This window comes from Centrocercus urophasianus, unplaced genomic scaffold (assembly GCF_019232065.1).
Source record: "Centrocercus urophasianus isolate 14NV4802_14NV808 unplaced genomic scaffold, USGS_Curo_1.0 seq_12, whole genome shotgun sequence".
Lineage (NCBI taxonomy): Eukaryota > Metazoa > Chordata > Aves > Galliformes > Phasianidae > Centrocercus > Centrocercus urophasianus.
The window spans coordinates 27,141,558-27,162,683 of NW_024884364.1; positions in this window are offsets into that span (position 1 = coordinate 27,141,558).

The window sequence follows — 21,126 nt, forward strand, 5'->3', positions numbered from 1 at the left end:
AGGAATTTCAATACAAAAAAGCAAAGTGAGTAAGAAGGACTACTGCCTTGAGTCAGAGGAAGAATCATAAATAGAGCAGAATTATGATGGTTCTGTTAGGAGGAAGAAGGAGTTATTCAGAATAATGATGAATGAAGGATACAGGAACAGAAAAAAAAAAACAAAAAACAAAACAAAAGGAACTAGAGTGAGGATTGTTTTATGCACATTGAGAGTGGAAATAAAATTATCACTGACTTTCTCAAGGCATATGTTTACATTGGAGAACTTCTGACTGAACAGGTTTCTTCATTTTTATTATTTTTTTAATCTAGTATTCAACATTTCTAACAAGTACTACAAACATGGATGTTCAAAAAGTCTGTTTCAAGATGACATGACATCCGTCTGCCCTCCAATCTACTTTGAGGCTCAGATGTATCCCAGGAAGTCTACATCAAAAATACCTCCAGTCCACACAAAGGAAGATATGACAGTGTTACCATGTGTTTTCCACTAGGGATATGTGAGCACATGACAGGGAGCAGGCAAGGTAAGCCTTCTACTTTAGAATGCTTCTACAGGACTAGGCAAGTCTCCCAGTTCTGTATGCTGACCTTTTTGTTCTTCTAGTTTGAAACTTGGCTTTTATGCTACTTCATTCACGATGCTGGTTTGCCTCATAAACTATGTCCAGATATAGTAGACTGGGAGGTATTTTGCTGGGAAAACCCCAATAGAGACTAAAGTTGACTTCGTTGCTCTGAATGAGTAACTTTTCTTACAGTTTTCTTGAAAATGAAGTTCTGTTTTCTCCCAAATTACTCAGGGTAAGCCACATCCTCTCACCAGTATATGAGGTTTGCATGTGAGGATGTGAGGATAAAGACATGCTGCTGTCTTCCCAGGATGTTGAGGTGGAAATGCTTCAATCCACAATCTAAATTTAAGCTGGTTGTCCACCACAAATTCATTCAGAGATTATTTTGTAATGATTTCAAGCAAGTATTAATCCTGATCAGATTCCTCATCTCTGTCTGCCAGTATTTCCCAGAAACATAGAGGTTTAGTGGATACACAAATTCTGATTACCGTTTTTTATATAAACAAAACACACTGAGCATTTGAATTTGAAGGTCTGATAGAAAATACAAGAATATGAGCAAATAACATCTATATTAATCCCCAACAGCTGTCAGATTTAAGTTATGTGCCCTATCTGAAATGCATTATGAAACAGCCAGCAGTACAACCACTTCAGGTTTGTGTCAATCAAAACACTATCAGGAAATCTTAATGTAACATTTTCCATGTATCAAAATCAACAAATTAGTAAATGAAGCCCCAAGTTCATACCATATCTGTTGAAGGATATTTTGATTAGTGTTGAGGATTAATATTACTAGTGTGGGCCAAGAATACAAATATGCTATGAGAAAGCATTCAGGAGTGCAGCTGAAGAGACAAGTGATATGTAAAAATTTTTGTATGCTACCTTCTCAAAAAATTTGAAGAAAGATGGCAATATGGAAAAAAAATAATGATGGAGTAATAGCACTGATTTAAGTATTGCATTCATACTACAACTGATTTTTTTTTTCCGGTGCTCCCAGTTGTTCACTCCTCCACAGGCTAGATGATACCCTAGCATGAACAAATAAGCTAATCACTGCTCTTTCCCTCTTGTCACAAGAGCTTATTAAGTTTCCCTTCTAAAGGTATTTCTATATAAACATTCCTTTAAAGAAATAGATGCTTGTCTCTTTTCCACATACATCAAAAGTCAAAGTTCATACATCAGCACAGAAAAAGTACTCATTTTTGTGTTTGTTTGTTTCTTAAATTTGCAATACCTCCAAGATAATAAACGTTATTGGTATACCTGAAGTACTTCAATGTTACATTGTCTAACCTCAGAGTTGCTGAGAAGTACTGCTTCCAAGTCTGTCCTATCTTACTGGCCTTGTGACAAAGAAAAATTATGCCTTTGTCTTGTCTATGAGCAGTGCATGTTGGGGGAAGCAGTGAGCACGGTGACACAGCAAACTGGGCAATGCAGAAAAGAATATCGTATGTTCAGCAATGGCACAGGCCGTATGTCAACACCGGATGAGACAACAATATCTGAAACTGCTGGACAGATCTATCACGGTACAATCAGCAGATCTGACTGGTAGATGCTGTCAGCATCTGGCTGGAAATATCTTCTCTACTAGAGATTGAAGAGTGGCACATAGTTAGGTGTGTGCTCAACGCTGTCAGCGTGGGGCCAAGGAAAATGCCCAGACTGGCAGAGCCAAGTCTTGTGCTGTCCCAAGCCTCACAGATCTTTCATTATGAGAACTCAACAGGAGACAAGCAGAAGGTTTGGTGAGACCCCCAACCACTCTCTAGCTCCATGATACAAAATTTGTGTCTGAGGTGATAACATTTTCACAAGCTAGAAAAATTTCCTCCCAAATCCAACAGTGAAACAACCCCAAAATATTATCTACTACAAACAGTAGTATTGGGTTTAGTACAGGGACTATGTACACAGTGTTGATTAAAGGCTTTAGAACACATTTAAATCCTTAGTGCATATTTAATTCCATCAGTCAATGTCTATTATTTTCATAAACCTATTCTTTAGGCCACCAACACATCATGGGAAACCTTAGAAAACTCTGATGTAACATAACGTACATTGGGACTATATTTCTTTTAAAATCATTACTAACAAAACACTGTATAAAGTTGTCTGTGTACATCCAAATGTATCATAGAATCATAGAATAGCCTGGGTTGAAAAGGACCACAATGATCATCTAGTTTCAACCCCCTGCTGTGTGCAGGGTCGCCAACCAGCAGACCAGGCTGCCCAGAGCCACATCCAGCCTGGCCTTGAATGCTTCCAGGGATGGGGCATCCACAGCCTCCTTGGGCAACTTGTTCCAATGCTTCACCACTCTCTGACTGAAAAACTTCCTCCTAAAATCTAACCAAAACCTCCCCTTTTAGTTTTAGTTTTAAAACATTCCCCCTTGTCTTACCACTATCCACCTTTGTTCCGCCAAGCCTGAATGTAGTACATCAGAGGATGGGGCCTCATAAGAGCTGAGTAGAGATGGACAATCACCTCCCTCTCCCTGCTGGCCACTGCTCTTTTTACGCAACCGTAGCATAGTTGGCCTTCTGGGCTGCAAGCTCACACTACTGCCTTATGTTCAGCTTCTCATCCATGAAGACCTCACAGTCCTTCTCTGCCAGTTTGCTCTCAGGGAGTTCTTCTCCCAGTTTGTACAAATGCCTGGATTTATACCAGGCACCCTGCACTTGGCCCTGTTGTACCTCATTAGGTTCTCATTTGCCCACCTCTCCAGCCTGTCCAGGTCCCTCTGGATGGCTTCCCTTCCTTCCAATGCATCGACTGCATCGCTCAGCTTGGTGTCATCTGCAAACTTGCTGAAGGTGCACTTGATGCCATCATCTGTGTCATTGATGAAGATGCTGAAGAGCACCGCTCTCAAGACTGACCCCTGAGGGACATCGCTTGTGACTGGCCTCAACCCTGACACAAAACCATTGATCACAACCCTTTGGCTGCTTCCAGCCAACCAATTCTTAATCCACTGAACAGTCCATCAATCAAATCCATTCCTCCCCAATTTAGAGTAGGATGTGATTTGAAACCATGACAAAGGCTTTGCAGAAGTCCAGAAAGATGGCATCTATTGCCCTTCCCCTGTCCACTGAAGCTGTCATTCCATCATAGAATGCCACCAGATTGGTCAGGCAAGATACGCCTTTGGTGAAGCTATGCTGGCTGTCTCAGATCACCTCTTTGTCTCATATGTGCCTTAACATAGCTTCTAGGAGGATCTGTTGTCTGTGTCTTTCCACTGCAAGACAAAACAAAATGAATAATAACAACAAAAACAAGTTGAGGAGATGATGTGAGTTGGATTAAGAAAGACCTTGAATGACGAAATGATGAAATGATTACATGGCACCTGGGTCTCCAAAAGCTGGGTCCCTTAGATTTTTATTTCCAAAATTAATTTATCAAGACAAGCCAGAGTTGCAGCATTCACATTCTCACTTTGGGAAAGATTTTTGATTTTGTTGCTTTCAGACATGAGGGGAAAGTGGTTGGGCAAACTGGATTCCTCTAAAGGACACTTCCACTATAACTCTTTTTTTCACTTTATTTTTGGTTAGCAGGTAAGGCGAAAAAAATAAAAAAAAAAAAAAAAAAGAAAAAAAAAAAAAAGCACAGCTTCAAGTTCTTTATGTACTGTATTGAAGTATTAATAACACAGTTATTATAGAATATAGCATACTCATGGTCGTATTTCTTGGTGCAAATGCTGATAGCTAGGATAAATATTGTTTGACTTACTGCAAATGTTAAATGTGTTGCACAAGGAAGGTAACTGTGTTTCATAAGTCAAATCGAATGGCACCGGGTTTTAAACCAAATCTCTCCGTTCGCATAACACAAAAAGACAGGAGGGTTTTGTGCGATCCATGAGTGCCACCTGGTGACCATTTTCTGCTGCCTGTGTCAGAGTTTCAAACAACTTCATTCCAGCGCCCTCTTTGAACTCTTTTCAGAACTGGAATTTCAATAAATTTAACCAAAGCATAGTATTAACTGGGAACTACTCTGTATATCAACACCAGGGAAGTTAATGTATTCCAGAGTCCAACATATTAGAACTTTCAGCTGAAGTATTTTGATAAGAAAAAGTGAACGTATATATGACATTTAAGGAAATTTTATTCTATACGGACAGTTTATGTCCACATCTCCTGTCACATGAACAACAACAGAATAGCAGTTTTCATAAATATAATTCAAACAAGAATCCTCACAACTCAACAGAAGTGCTTTCAGAATAGACAATAATGTCTCATAGAACAGCCATACTTTATTTTCTCTGACTTTACCTGGAAAAATCTCTGTCTATACCAGTATTATTTCTGACATGTGTATTTGGATCTGTTATTACTGCTACTGCTACTGCTTCTTTTAACTGTTTCTTGTTTGTTTGTTTCCCCAAGTCTTTTTTTTTTTTTTTTTTTTTTCTTTTTTTTTTGCAAACTGTATCCTGGGCTGCATGACAAGAGGCATGACTGGGAGGGTGAGGATACTGCTGTACCTCTCTGTTCTGTCCTCATGAGGCCTCATCTAGAGTAATGAGTCCAGGCCTGGAATCTGCAGCACAGGAAGCAATGGGGCTGTTGGACCATGCCCAGAGGAGGGCCACAGAGATGAACAGAGGGTTGAAGAACCTCCTACCTAGAAAAGCTGAGGGGGCTGAGCTTAGTTCGGAGAAGAGAAGGCTCCAGAGAGACATCATTGTGGACTTTCAGTATTTGCAGGGAACTTATGAGCCAGAGGGGAACCGACTTTGTATATGGGTAAATAGTAATAGGACAAGGAGAAGTGGCTTTAAACTAAAAGAAGGGAATCGTAGGTCAGGTGTTAGGAGGAAATTTGTTACTCAGAGATGCACTGGCACAGCTGCCCAGAGAAGCTGTGGCGCCCCATCCCTGCAGGGGCTCAAGGCCAGGTTGGATGGGGCCCTGGGCAGCCTGAGCTGGTGGGGGGCAGCCCTGCCCACAGCAGCGGTTGGGGTGGATGGGCTTTGAGGCCCCTTCCAGCCCAAACCATTCTGCAATGATTATGTTAAATCTTACTATCAGACATTAACTGACAGAATTAACACTTTTGCAGTTGTTGGTACTGGCACTCTTGCTGCTCTTCCATCCAGCCTCTGAGGTCACCTTTCCCTTTGAGGACCTTGGTGTATGAACTGATATGTTTATCATTAATTGTTCCTCTGTCAGACAAATTTATGTTCCCAGCCAGAAAACCAAGGCCTAATTTACCAAAGAAATGGAGGGACATCTATTATTATGTTGTTGCTCTTTGCATCCCCCTTCTTCGGTGTCTGAAGCAGCCCACATGCCTGGTACAATGTGGGGGAAAAGGATATTCAGCTGGGAGCCCAGAGATGCAAAGAGGCAGTGGGAGAAGAGGTCTGGAAGAACTGAAAACTGTGGGAATGTGCAAGAAATAGTCACATAAGCTGCTTCCATGAAGTCCAGTAGACAGGAAACATGTTCTCAACCTCCCTATTCTAAATTGTGCAGAAAAGCAATGTCAGCTTCTGTTCAAGCCCCCCTTCCAAATCATGCAATTAGAAGAAGATTAAATCAAATCTAGATATCTCAGCTTTGTCAAGCTTCAGAATAAAGTTATTTGTCCTGAGCAAATGTGGCAATATTGGTATGTGGCCAAATGAATTAATGCTTAGATACTAATACTACAATAATCCAGTTATAAATTATTGCAGGAGGTCTGAGATTTATGTTTAAAATAAGATCTCAATGTCAGATTTCTAAGATTGTAATGTTCAATGGTGCTTCCCACTTCTATTTTTTTTTTAATAGTAGACTCTGACATGCATCTAACCATTAACATCAATGGACAAAGTTGTAAAAAAAAAAAAAAAAAAAAAGGCTCTTCCTCTGGAGCAATTTTGCTGCTTGCAGCAAAAGTAAAATAAAATTCTTAAAAGAGTGGTATAAAATTCTTATAAAATAGAAAGAGGCAAAAAAAGGAAGAGAAGGAAGATCCCATTAAAGTAGTACAGAGATAATAAAAAGTGGGAATGACTCAAGTTTCCTCTGGAAAAGAAAAAGTAAAAGAAAAAGAACAACTGAGGAAGCTGTTAGAAAACAACAAGCCAGGAACACTATTCAGATACTGGGGACTTTCCTCACACGTAACAGATATTCATCAGTAAAATAAAGTTTAAAAATGACGTGTCATCTCCTGGCTTAGAGATGGTGGGATATATTTTCACACAGCATGATTTAATGTTATTTGAGTATTCCTATTTCCTTTAGTTTTCCTTTTCAGGAAAGCTTGGATTGCACAGAAAGCAGGAGGACTCAATTCTATACTCTGCCAGGAACCTGCTCTTTGTTCCTGATCATATATCTCTGCTTTTCTTTGCCTCTGTTTACCTTTTCACTCATTTCTTGGCTTTAGGCCAGGCCTCAAAGGGCTGGAAGAGTAATCAATGTCTTCAATACCAAACTTAAAAATCCAGGCAGGAGTGGAAAGGGGATATCAGTCTGGATTATGTGTCTTTTTTGTCTTTTTTTTTTTTTTTTCTTCTCTTTTTTTAATTTATTTTATTACTTTTTTTCCTAACCAACAGAAGAAAAATAATCCCGTACAAAAATTTGACTCAGCAAAAGATATTCAAATATTGCAAGAAAAACACAGAGAATTAGCAGCAGTGCTATAGCTGACATATTCCTCCATGTCCATTCACTAGATAGTTCATGTTGGAGAACCAGCTCCAAGACCCTCTTCTGCCTGCAGGCAACATTGACATCTCAGATCTGTGCACTTAACTCACAATGCTACAGAGCCCTTTATGGACTTCTTTACATAAAGAATCACAGAATGGATCTGAGATTGTGCCTGTAACAAGGACTTCAGTGGGCTCTGTACTGGTGTTCACTGGTTGTCAGCATGGTAAGAGGTTATATCAGCAGCCACTGCCCTGGATTGAAAGAGAGTAAAGTTGTTGGTGAGTCTCTCACTGTGCAGGTGGGCACCTTAGCCAGTTATCCTAGGTTGGAAGGTTTTCCAAGATGGCTTTCCTGTAGCTCTGACCCTTGATGAGCCTCTTAAGTTTCACTTGGATTGAATGAAAGTAGCTCCTCAACAGCAAGGACATCCATCTTTCAGCTGCTGCTTCACTTGTTCTAGAAAATGGAAGGAAAATGGAAGGACAGCTCACCTTTCAGTCACACTGCGCAGTCTGATAATTGAAGCGTTTTCTAAGAAAGTGTGGGAGAAGACAGAAGTCGACCAATTTTACACATTTTAGGTACTTTCTAGTGGCCAATATATAATTACAAGTTACCCACCATCCTTGTAAACCTAATTTTCCAAATATCTTTCCTGCCAAGATTATTCAACCAATTCAATACAGATTCACAGCTCTAAGAGGTCTTTTTCAATTTATGGTTCAGAAATGTTATTTCAAGCTCCTTATGATAAGAACTCCTCTGTGAAGATAAAGTGAGCTTTGTTTATATAAGAAAATAGAGGGTAAAATAACATGGGCAAACACTTGCGTAGTCTGAGCCTGTGAGAATGATTCTCTGTGTCTTGTAAAGTGAGGCACCTCAACTCTGTACAAAGAAGCATTGACCACTTAGACACAACAGATTTGCATGTGAAAACGTGCATGGGAGAAGAAAAGAGCAGAAGATACTGAGTCACCTGACTCCACCCTCTTTGCTAAGTAGTAAATACAGGATTTAGAAAACAAGCATTTAGCTCACGAACTGTCAATTCTAGGGAGAGCTCTTGCATTGCACAACATGGGCGGAAGCATCCTGTAACCTGTAGATTCCCCACTGCTGTCTTTTTGGAAACAGCCCTGCCACCAAAGCCAAAGCCCGCAAGTTCTCATGCTCACTTTTGATCTCCACATCACCCTTCCACAGTGAAAGTGTTTCCTTGTGCAGTATGAAAATTTCCTATTTCACAGTAAAAAATTCCTATTGGAATTATTAACCACAAGCAAACAAGTAACAAGTTCAGAAGTGCATTTACCTACCAATGCCTATGTCTCACTGCAGATAGTCAGACTGAAAGTCTGGCACAGAACCTTAAAATGGTAAGCGTGAAAAAAAATCTAACTATATTTCTCTCTTTCATGCTAGAAACTCAATGGCAGCTTTCACAAAATATGTGTTTGAGTGACTGAATTGAACGAACTAAATAAGCAAAATTTCAATACCTAATGTGATTTTCAGGTCTGTGCAACATATTGTTTAGAACTAAATTATGATTCATTTACACCCTTTGTTCACACAAAACAGATATTTCTTTATATGCTTCATAGCTAAGAAAGTAATGGTGATGACAACTGCTGTATATAAAAAGGCATGTTAATATTAATTAAAAACTTGGGGGAAGGGGTCCAAAATGGCAATGTTTATGCCTTTGCAGCCAGCTGGGGTATGAGCCAGAACCACCAGAACAGTAAAAAAAATGTTCCTCAGCTGCCTCCCAAGACACAAGCCAGAAGGCCAGCCACCTCAGGAGTGTATATAGCAATGGGGAGTCTTCTTGCATCCATCTAGGGAAACCTGCATCCTCTGCTCCCTCTTATTCTTTGAAATGCCTCTATAGCAGCACAAGCCATGCAGGGAATCAACAGGAAAAAACAGAGATCTGTGTGCAGTTGCAGGACCGTGACGTCATTGCAATCATGGCAACAATGTGGGACAGTTTGAATGATTGGAATGCTGTCATGGATAGCTCTGTATTTTTTTTATTTTTATTTTTTTTAAGGAAAGATACACCAGTGAGGCAAGGCGGTGAAACTGCTTTTTATATAAGAGAATAAATGGAATATCAATGTATATTGTCCTGCCTATGGAAAAATGGTGAATGAGTGGAAAGCTTATGGATAATAATTAAGGCTAATATGAGTGACACAGTTGTGGGTATTTATTACAAGCCTCTTGATCAAGAGAAAGAAATTTATGAGACCTGTGCACAGCTAGAAATAGCCTCACAGTCACTTGTTCTCATGGGGGACTTCAACTACCCTGATCCTTGCGTTAAAAGCAATACTGTCAGACAGACACAGTCCAGGTGGAAGAGGTGTCCATGGACTCAAGGAAAGCTCCAGTCTTCAAAAAGCTGGAAAATAAGAAGGAGGCTGGAAAGTACAGGGTGGTCAGCCTTGCCTCCATCCCTGGAAAGGTGATGGAGCAGCTTATTCTAGATCTCCAAGCAAGTGAAAAAAGGTTACTGGGATTAGTCAGCATGGATTCACCAAGGGAAAAATCATGCTAAAACAACCTGGTAGCCTTCTATGATGCCATGACCAGCTGTGTAGATGGGAGAAAAATTATGGATGTTATATACCTTGACTTCAACAAGGCACTTGGCTCTGTCTCCCATAACATCCTCGTAGGTAAGCTTAGGAAGCATGGGATAGAAGAATGGATACTGAGATGAAGAAACGACTGTCTGTAGCTAGTGATGTTCCCCAGTAGACAGTACTGGGTCTGGCCTTGTTTAACATCTTCATCAGTGAGCTAGATGAAGGGGGAGAGTTCACCCTTGTCAAGTTTGCTGACAATACAAAGCTGGAAGTTGCTGACACACAAGAAGGCTGTGCTGCCATTCAACAAGACCTGGAGAGTTGGGCTAGGAGAAGTCTGATGAGGTTCAACAAGGGCAAGTGTAGAGTCTCGCACCTAGGAAGGAATAATTGCATGCATCACTACAGGTAAAGGGGCTGACAGGCTGGAAGGAGTACCGCAGAGAAGGACCTGGGTGTTCTGGAGGGCAACAGGTTGGCCATGAGCCAGCAATGTGCCTTTGTGGTCAAGAAGGCCAATGGTATCCTGGAATATATTAAAAGAACAGTGAGAAGATCAAAGAAGGTGATCCTCCCCTTTACTCTGCCAGATCTGTAGTACTGTGTCCAGTTCTGGGCTTCTCAGTTCAAGAAAGACAGGGAACTGCTGGAGAGAGTCCAGCAAACAGCTGGAAAGATGGTTAGTGACCTGGAGTATTTCTCTTATGAAAGAAAGGCTGAAAGACCTGTGTCTGTTCAGTCTGGAGAAGGGAAGACTGAGGAGGTATCTTATCAATGCTAACAGGAGCTAATGGACAGGAGTCAAGTGGGTGGGGCCAGGCTCTTTTGAATGATGCCCAGTGACAGAACAGAATGCAACAGGCACAAACTGGAACACAGAAATTCCGCACAAACAAGATGAAGGACTCTTCTTTGAGGATGATACAGCACTGGAACAGGCTGCCCAGAGAGGTGTTCGAGTCTCTTCTCTGGAGAAGGTCCACCTGCATGCTTTTCTGTATAACCTATTGTACAGTACCTAAGTTAGCAGAGGGCTGGACTTGATGATCTCCATAAAATTGTGGTTCTGTGATTCTGTAATATAATAATGGGAACTGAAAAACTTAAGCCCATATTTCCAGAAATAACATGCAATCATCTTGTCTCATTGCAGGTCTCTCCAAAGCCAGAGGGAAAGGCAAATTTTTTTTGCTAGATCTCTTTTTCCCTCCCAACATTATTACTACTCTAATATAGAAATATCTGAAATGCAAGGTCTGCACTCTGTCCTTTGAGACTCAGCAGATGTCTTTAAAATGTTTGGTCTATTAAAGCCTATAATGAATGATTAATGTTCTGAGAGCTGCTGATAGTAGATGAAAGACTCAGCAGAATTTGCCCAATAGCTTTTGCAGATTTATGATTTGCACACTAGAAACAAGAACTATCACTGCAATTATGTCAGAAAAGCACTGATACAGTGCTATTAAAAACAAACAAGAAAACACAACACAAAACAAAAAGCAATTCAACGAGCAAAGGTGAAGTGGTCTGCAGAATTTCTCCTGTTGTAATATCCTAGTTTCTTCTTGCTCCTTCAGTTTTTTCTTCCCATAGTACTGCAGAAATAAGTTTTCTTATCTGTTTATTTTCCTAAGACTATTAAGTTTTTTTTACCCAGATCACAAAGATATGAATTTTCTACAGACTTTTCATTTCAGTCCAAGGCATGAGTAAGTGACTTTTATGAACTGAGAATACCAATAATAAAACTGGACTGCATAGTGCTAATTTGCACTGAAAAACATCACTTTGTTAGCATGCAAAGAAACTTTGACAAAAAAGGCATCTGTTTTCTATTCCTTTTCAGCTCCTTAAGTAATTTAGTCATTTAGAAATAAATACATTCTTCTCAAGGTAAATATAATGCTCAAAGTGTTGCATATGAAATTTATTGTGCTAAGTTCTCAGGTGCAAGCAAGGTATGCACAATTTCAGCATTATTGATATACATACAGTTCTTGCATTTCAACTTAGATTTGATCTTTAGTGCACCAAATGAAAACACATCAGGAGCTGAGTATGAACAAGAAATTAATCTCCTACAGGCTTTACTACTAAACTATCAGTACCTAAAAAAACCAAAACATACACATAGAATGGGCTTGAACAGTTGAAAATGCAACAATCTTGCACATGGTAGACCAAAGTTCAAATCATCATATCAACCTTCTATTTACAAAAAAAAAAAACCAACACAGCAGAATGAAGAATAGTACAAAAAGATAGAATTAACTAAGCAATAACAAAAAGTAATGTTGACAATTTTAGGAAAAAAAAGACACTCAGGCTGAATCAACATTCATACTTTTATCATTGTTATTTTATTTAATGATGCTTTCTATTAACCTCTGAGATAGACTAGCTGGAACAGTATGCAAAGCATTTAATTTCTCTGAATAATAAGACCTGAATGCAGCAGTCACCCGGAACTTATGGCAGATTCACTGCCATATTTTTCTCTCCATTCGATGTTTGGAAAACATTTATTTGTTAGCTTTGCATATCTGATGAGTGATAAAAGTATTTAGAGATTTCAATTAGAGCATTAGTTTGTATTCTCAGCTTCACAGAGCTAATAGGCTATCAGAGCTAACTGTGGTATGGGAAAAAGAAAGCAATACGAAGGGAGAGACGCCTCTTTAATAGTCTGAAATCTCATCTAATCTAATGGTAATACCAATATGTGTATTACTAAGAGGGCTGGCTATAATGCCACTACTTTCTAAACTAAAGTGCTCATTTCCCATCAACTTTATTTGTAAAGCCACTTGCCTCCTATACAGATTAAGAAGCCAAGACAATAAGTAAATTACAAGTAAGAATGGAGGTAGAACGTGATGTAGGAAAATTCTCTGTATTCCTTTTCTGTGGGAACCTACAAGAAGAAAATCTGCATGCTCTCCCAGTTCTCCCACACCAGGGGCTCTTGCTGGACAAGAGCCATCCAGCGCTGACACCTTACAGCCTATCAAAAAAAGCCACACATTCAACAAGTCCCACATAGATATTTATTAATTCTGATCACTCTAAAGTATTCCCTGAGGTAACCAAATCCAACCAGGAAACATTTGTAGTCAGAAAAAATGGGTGACTGTTAAAGTGAAATAGGAGCGACACGTATAGTTCAATGTGGGACAAAGAGGAAGGGAAGAAACACATGATTACAAAACCTCCTTTGGGTTACCTAATCTTATCCTGAAAGGTATTTGAATTGTCTCAGGTATACACAGTGCATGGCTGGCACCATATATCTAAATACATACCAGTAAGTTATTTTCATATAATAGTCACACTATGTTGCCACTCAAGATTCAAGTTCATACATATTCTTTGACAAATCCAACAAATGATGTAAACTTTATTCAGCTGTCAAAAACAAAAGTAATAATGGAGAAATCCTGTCAAATTTAATCCAAGTCCTTTACTTTTAATGGGGCTTGTGACTGACTAAGCATCCAGGTTATAAGTGGATGGGCAGTACAGTCTTTACAAGCAAACTTAAAAGGAATTAGGAAAACACTCAGTATACCTGAGAGGTGCGCAGCAAGTCTAATCATCACCTAGCCATAGGGCACATGCTTGTGCTCCTCCATACAATATCCTTCTATGAGAGTTTGAGCAGTGAAATAGCTGTTTTGACGAAAAGCAGAAGGCAATCCTGTGGTTTTGATTTCTGGCACCAGAATGTTTGGTGCTACCAGGTGCCAGAGAGAAATCAGTCTTCAGCATTTAGAGATGTTTAATGCTCTGGTCATCTGTCATTATGGTTGCCCTCAACCTTGCTGAGCAGGGCACCCTCTGCAAGCACCCACTTATTCATAGATATCAGGGAAAAGAAGTCACATGAACATTAATCTCTTCACAAAAATGATTTATGAAATTTCCTTTCCCCTCTTGTCCAGCAACTGCTTGTTTCTGCCCTCCTTAACTTTAATGGCCCTCCTAACATTTAAGGCTGTGCTTTCATCCTGTCTGCTGAAATCACACAATTGTGAGGGAAGGAAAATAAAAAGACACATTATACACAACAACTTCGGGGAAAAAGAAAATACAAGAAGGACACAGCAGATTTCTTTCTTTTTTCCAGTTTTGATTACTTCATCAAACTGGTTTGTAGTTCATCTTCACAGACAACTCTGTACAATTGGGTTGTAAGCTATGCTGCAGGTTCTGAAACAAGCAGTTATACTTAACCTTGAAGCTGGAAAAAGCACCATGTAATCACATCCTGCATTCACGGAAAACAATAGACACCTTCCAGGGAGCACCATACATCTGCATGGGAGCCCAGTGATTTGGGGGTGGTCTTTGGAGATAACTTCAGCATGGCTTCCAAACATGAATAGGAAGCTGCAATTGGGATAGAGTGCCATGAGCAGAATATGTCTGGTTTGTCAAAAAGGCAGTATTGATATTGTAACCAGAAAATATGAAGGCAGTGCTGTACTTGAAGGTTCTGATGTTTTGAGCCATGGATCACTTGTATATATGTAAAAAAAATAAAATAAAATAAAATAAAAAATAGGCAAAACAATACATCTCTGGGGGATTTGATCTGCTACAGATTCACAGAAAGAAAAAATATTTCCACAGAAAAATTAGAATTTTCAAACTTTCAGGTACGTGAAGCATCCCATCAATTTTCTCATACATCTGATTTTAACACCTTATTTCTGTCTCACATCTTTCTGATTATAAAGTCTAAATCAGATCCCAGCTTGTGTAGATATGCCAGGATAAAAATAGCAGAGCCAACTAGCTTCTATGGCCAAAATAAGCCTTATGTTTAGGCCACAAAACACTGTATCAGTGTACACTTAAACTTCCATTGTATGGGCATACTACAGAACTCTTTCTTTGATTTGTAAGGCAGACTCTTGAGGGTGTATTTCACAAATGGGACAACAGATCAGTCTGGGCGGGAAAATCCTGTTCAGCTACCTGAAAAGATTGCCTCTTTTCACCAAGTTGTAACTTTCTGACACCATCAGCAGCTCAAGACATACACAAGCATATATGTTTAGTGTTACGGGGGGTTTTCTTAACACAGTCACTCTCTAAACAGAACAGCACTCACGGAGAAGACCTAGGCAAAATGTGATTGATCACCTGCACACTTTCCTTGCCCTTCTGGTCTCATCATTGATGATGTGCTTCACATCAGTTGCCCTCCAGTCCACCTTTGGCTGACAACCTCTCTACCGCTGTTGTTTTCTTCCTCTCTGTCAAATGGGAATCCCTTGGGAAGCAAACCATGTCCTTTCACAACTCTACTTGAAGATTTCCCACTTTATGCTCTCTGTCCTGTGCAGAGGAGCCTGGTGAAAGCAATTTTCTTGCTTACACACCCTCATCAACATCTCCTCTCTGACCCCCTGTGGCACAGACCTCCAGTGCTGACAGTGTTTGATTCACTCAGAGCAGGCAAATCTCCACATGCTAATTACCATACAAATTATAGCTGGAACTCACAATTACAAAAAGGCTGCTAGCCTCTGTATAATCAACAAATATACAGAATAGTTAGGTTGGTATATACAGATTGTATAGCTAGAAAGATTACCATGGTGAAAAGGGATAATCAAAAAATAAATTAAAAATGCTCCCCCATGTCCTGGGCTCACAGGAAGACTCCAAAGGAAGCAATCTCCTGCTGGAAGAGATCCTTCCTCAGTGGCAGTCAGCCCTTAAATGGAGTCTAGGAGAGGTGAATTAACTTCACCTGCGCTCCTGAGGCTGACTCAGTGCTTGCTTCAGGTGATCAATCAGAGGTTTGGGCCATGATTCAATAGTTCCCATACATCCCTCACCAGTCCAAGTGTGCATGCTTGACGATATTCTAATGAAGGTCTACATGTCTGGTTCAGATAATTCAATAAAATATGCATTACACGAGAAGGGGAGCAAAGAAGATGAAAGCTTGGCAAATGCATAATGTTCTAATTAAGAGCATTATCCAAAGGCCTCTTAAACACATCAAGGAAATCACTAGAAAGCCTGTTCCAGAGTTTAATTACTGTCTTGGTAAAGATATTTTTCTTATTGTCTAGCCTGAATGTCCCTGGATGCAGTTTTGAGCCATTGCCATGCATCCTGTCTTTAGATAGCAGGGAGAAAATATCAACGCTTCTCCTCCCCTTCCCCTTCCCAAGAAGCTGTAGAGAGCAATGAGGTCACCTTTCAACCTGCTTTATTCTAAGCTTAACAAACCCAGTGCCCTTAGTTGCACTGTGCAGGATGTGACTTCCAGCCCTTTTACCAGCTTTGCTGTCATACTCTGGATATGTTTAGGTAACTTAACATCCTTCTAAAATTATAGAGTCTGGAACTGCACACTTTACTCCATGTGTGGACTCTTCAGTTTTAAATATGATGGGAGAATCACCTATTTTGGCCAGCTGTGCTGTGTTTAATGTACACCAGAATATGGCTTGTCCTTTCAGTTGCCAGGGCACACTGCTGGCTCATATCTCCAGCAATTCAAGTAAACTACTTGCAGCATGCCGGTTAGATTCTGACTCTCAAAATAAACTCCTACAAAATAAATGACATCTCTTGTATCTTATCATATGGTACAATATGGTTAATATATATATATATATATATATAATGTGCTCCTTTGCCCATCCTGCAACCTGATGCTTGTCAAATAGTGACTACGGAACAAAAGCTATTGGAAGAAAATTATGTTCTCTATGATAATTGATATTTTCTATAAAATACTGTCTGAAATAATCTATTGGTATCTGTGCTATCCGGAACAACACTAAGAGGGAAAGAGAAAGAGGCACTGACTTCAGAGCTCTGAGAAAACAGAGCCTGATCACAGATCCTTGTAGTCCTAGATGTCTTCCTAGACCCAGATACAAACCCACAACTAGGTATTTCCCATTCTCATCCTCTCTTTCTCCAATAAAATCTTCACAGGCACATCTTTTTGTTGTTGTTTTTAACATAATTGTATCCAGCTCTGTTAAAGACTTTTGTATAATACTTCACATTGCATATTTTTCTTACTTTTATTTTATTATTTATTATTATTTCTTTATGCATATTTTTATTTTATTACTTTTTTTTTCTCCCATGTTATATCTTTAATAACTACCCATACTGCCTCTTGACAAATCCTACTTCCCTTTATTATCCCAGATAATTATGGCCAAGACATGTTCAGCATAGCACCTGAGAGTACAATAATCTGGTGTGCTATAACACATAACCTAGAGACTATAAGCCCAGGTTGCTGCTTGTAGGATCTGAGAGCACACTGAGTACATCACCTGGGCTGGCTGTAGTAAGAAAATTGACAACAGAGTTGTTCAGAATTTATAAGTCATTTATGGATTCCTCCAGGCTGAAAGGATCCTTTCTTAGCTGCTGGAGATGGTCTCAGGGCAACTTTGTGGTATGGGAATGACATTAACTGATCTAATCTCCAGAGGACCTGGCTCAATGCATGCAACAGAAAAGTAGGGCAGAAAGGAAATCTTGCTACTACAAACACTGCAGTGGCAGCCATCCATTGTAACAGACTCAGAGTTTATGTAAGACAGTGGCCAGAGCTGCTTCACTCTGAGTTTCATAACAAGAAGTCTTATGTGACAGATGCTTAGCCGTTCAGCACAAGAGCAAGAATGAACTTGTGAATACATTTGGAAGAGCACACAAATCACCAGTATTGCAGTTTGTAGTGAGCTAAACAGATGAATATGATTGAAGAAAATACAAAAAGTCTTTTCTGTCCTTCATTAACAAAATATACTCTATAAAAAGAGGCAGTATCTTTGAAGGCCTGATCAAAAAGTCAGTCAGATTGTTTTTCTTGTTGCTCCCTGCTCTTCTATTCCCAGTTATTACAGGGTTTCTACATGCTGTCCCACAAGACTGAAAAGACCTCAAAAGGATGCCATTAACTCCTTGGCCTCTTTGAAGGTGATATAACTAACAGAACAGGATCATCAGTCTTCCTCAACTCACACAGGAAGGATGTATCAGAAGTGACCAGAGAAAATCATATTGTTCCCTTATTTTTGGCTATTAAATTCTCATGAGAAGGAGAGGCAGAGAGATACAGAAAGCTTCATATATGTCACAAGTGAAGCCAGTCTGATGACACTTCTACAGGGAGCTAGTTAAGACTGTGACTGAACCAACAGGAAATATTGTCAAAGTATCTTTAAATAACCTTAATTTTCCTCTACAACCTTCATTGCATCAGGGTCTTGGAATAGAAGAAATGAGATAATCTTTATGCTTACATGAAGAAGCTCACCTTTGCTAACTCTGGACTTCCACAGATTAAATAAATGGATTGGATTTGAAAACAGCTTCCATCAGGGAAACAAAATATATGATGAACACTTGTCTTCTCTGCAGTGTGAATACTCATTGGTCAGTAATACTGTTACTAGCCTTGCCTTGCTGACAGTGGGTATTTTTGTTTTGTTTTGTTTTGTTTTGTTTTTGTCCTTACTTTTGATATGCTCCAGTTACTGGAGCCAAAACCTGAGATGATCCCCAAAGGCAGCTGCACATGCTTGGCAGTGGCAGTACCCAAATACTAAAATGTATTTTGCAGTAACAGGAGCTCGCTTGGACACAGTGGTGAGTAACTAGTTTCTGGAAATATTTCCCTTAAATTTAACAACCCGCCAGGAAAGAGCTGATCAAACAAAAATGGGTCTCTTTCTCTAGTAAACATACCAGGTAAAACAACAGAAGGAAATATATGCAGAGTCTCCAGTGGATCATATATGCCTTTATTTTGACTTTAAGAAATGAGAATATTTCATTCCGAAATGTTTGGATTTTGCATGAACTTACCCTGGGCCAGCAACAACAACAACACCAGAAAATCAGCCATGGCCTCAGGTCCAAGCAGCCCACTCCCTGCATTCTTAGCGCCCGTGGCAGAACAGCACATTTTCTAACTCTGCTAACCTTTAACTTTTAGCCCTCTGCTGACTATAAATGACTGTGCAGATAGGTGGGAATACTAGCAGTAAGATTTTACTATCTCTCTTTTGTCATAATGGGCCATTAAAGCTAATGCCTATAAATACACAAGCCAGGGGGTTACTGAGTCCATTCCACAGTCAAATGCTCATGTTAATATGTTCTCTACCATGCTATTAAAAAGGGTCCACATTTCTCTAAATTTTCTTGACGACGTTTAATTGCTTGAAAAGTCAGGCCAAGAGTTTCAAGGAGTAAAGAGAGGCAACGTAAATAGAATTTTATAAATACTGCATCATGTAAGGGATCAAAATAAACATTGCAAACTCTTTGTTCAGCATTAGATGAGTATCAGAAACAGGAATTTAAAGCAATAAAGAAAAAAAGTTAACCAGAACACTGAATCAAAGAACGACATGGTTGCAATTAAAACAACATAGTGTAACACTAGTGTCTGCATGATACTGCCATCCCTTCAGACAGCTAGCTTCCACTCTTTTGATTTTTATTTCTGAGAGCTAAAAAAATCCAAACACTGTATGGGATTCCTGTTTAAGTCCTCGCTAAAGCATAATGGGGATTTCATTAATGTTTACTGGTAGATATACTTTGAGTGAGTTTTTTAGTGCTTTTGTATATAATTTTCAGATGTTACAAAACAATTTTTTATTTTTTTTTAAAGAATTGGAATTGTCTTAGAACTTTGACGAATATATTTTATTATACATAAAATTAAAGATATTGGTTAACAGCTTGCATCTCTATCATACTCTGTGCAAAAGCTCTAAAAAGAGAGCTAAAACAGCATTTTGCATTTCTGATCTGTGTATATGGCACTCTAGATTTAATTTAATAAAAATCAGCTTACACCCATGAATATAGGACAAATTTTTCACAGAAAGTCTTCACATAGACTTTCATTGCGGTCTAGAAATATAAATCTTGTCATAGTACTTGAATTTTAGGATCTTACTAGTGCTCATTGCATTCAGCAAGTAGCTTTGTAATTATTTTTATAGATAATGTCTGAAACACAAATTTGAAAAAGAAGAAGCCTCAGTTAAGTGAGTTCAAAAAATGTTTTTGCTTATGAGACATTTGACAGACGGGGCAGAGACAAACAGCAAGAGTCAGGAAGCGACTGATCTCTCTCTCAGTTGACGGAGACCAAGAGGCAAGTATCCTTGCTGAGAAGAAGATTCTCGGACAATAAATCACGCAATCAATCAGGTATTTTGGTATACTTTCACGCAATTTCATCAGAGTATTAAAAAATCAGTCATCCCTTTTCAATGGGAAAGACCAACAGAATCTGAGATGGTCTTGAGTCAGCAAAATCAATATAAAAGCAGTGAAGCGTAAAATACCCCTGTTAGAGCTGGCACACAGACCTCAGCTCTGTGAGCTCTGAAATTCCTTACATGCTGGTCAGTAAAGGAGTATGTGTACCATTTACTGCCTGAAAGCAATTTCTGTCATGGTGATTGCGCCACAATGTACACAGTGTGCTCACTTGTTGGTACAGGTGAATATTGTGATCATGGATTTCTAAACCAGCAGCTTCCTTCCTCCTGCTTCCTTCCTCTCTGGAAAAGGAGACAAAAAGTGTCTGACCTCTGTCAGTGGCCAGTTTCAGATCTGGGTATAGCACTCACTAATGCCACCTCAATAATCAATGGCAGTGGACAAACATCCATGCTAATGAATCACAAGGATTTTAACAAAGTACTAAAGTCAGATAAGTGTACTCAAAAGCTCTGTTAATGCAGTTTGGAACAGTAATACCATGCTCAATTTCTGCTCTTCTCTCCTTCCATGACACTTCACTTGTGGTGTACCACAAAATGTGTTTCTGCCTATAGTTCTATTCAGAATAAACCATAAGAAGCTGCAGATTTCAGAAGCCTGCAATATAGTTTTAGAGATTTTGATATCATGGAGTCCTTGATTTAGCAAGTGCTAATGTAGCAAAATGCAGGCCATAGGAATCCAGTAGTACTTAATGCTGATGGCATTGAAATAAATGTATCTTAAAAAGTTATTTAATTTAGGCAAGATGTAGTTGATACTTAATAGGAAAAGAAAAGCAACAAACTAGAAATACTAATTTTCCTCTCAGCTACAAAATCTAAGAATTTACACAAGCTGAAAAGAAATTCCATTAAAATTCACATCAGAGGGATTAATCCAGTTTTATAATAGCTAAAGGAGAACAAAATTTAAGAAGGGAACT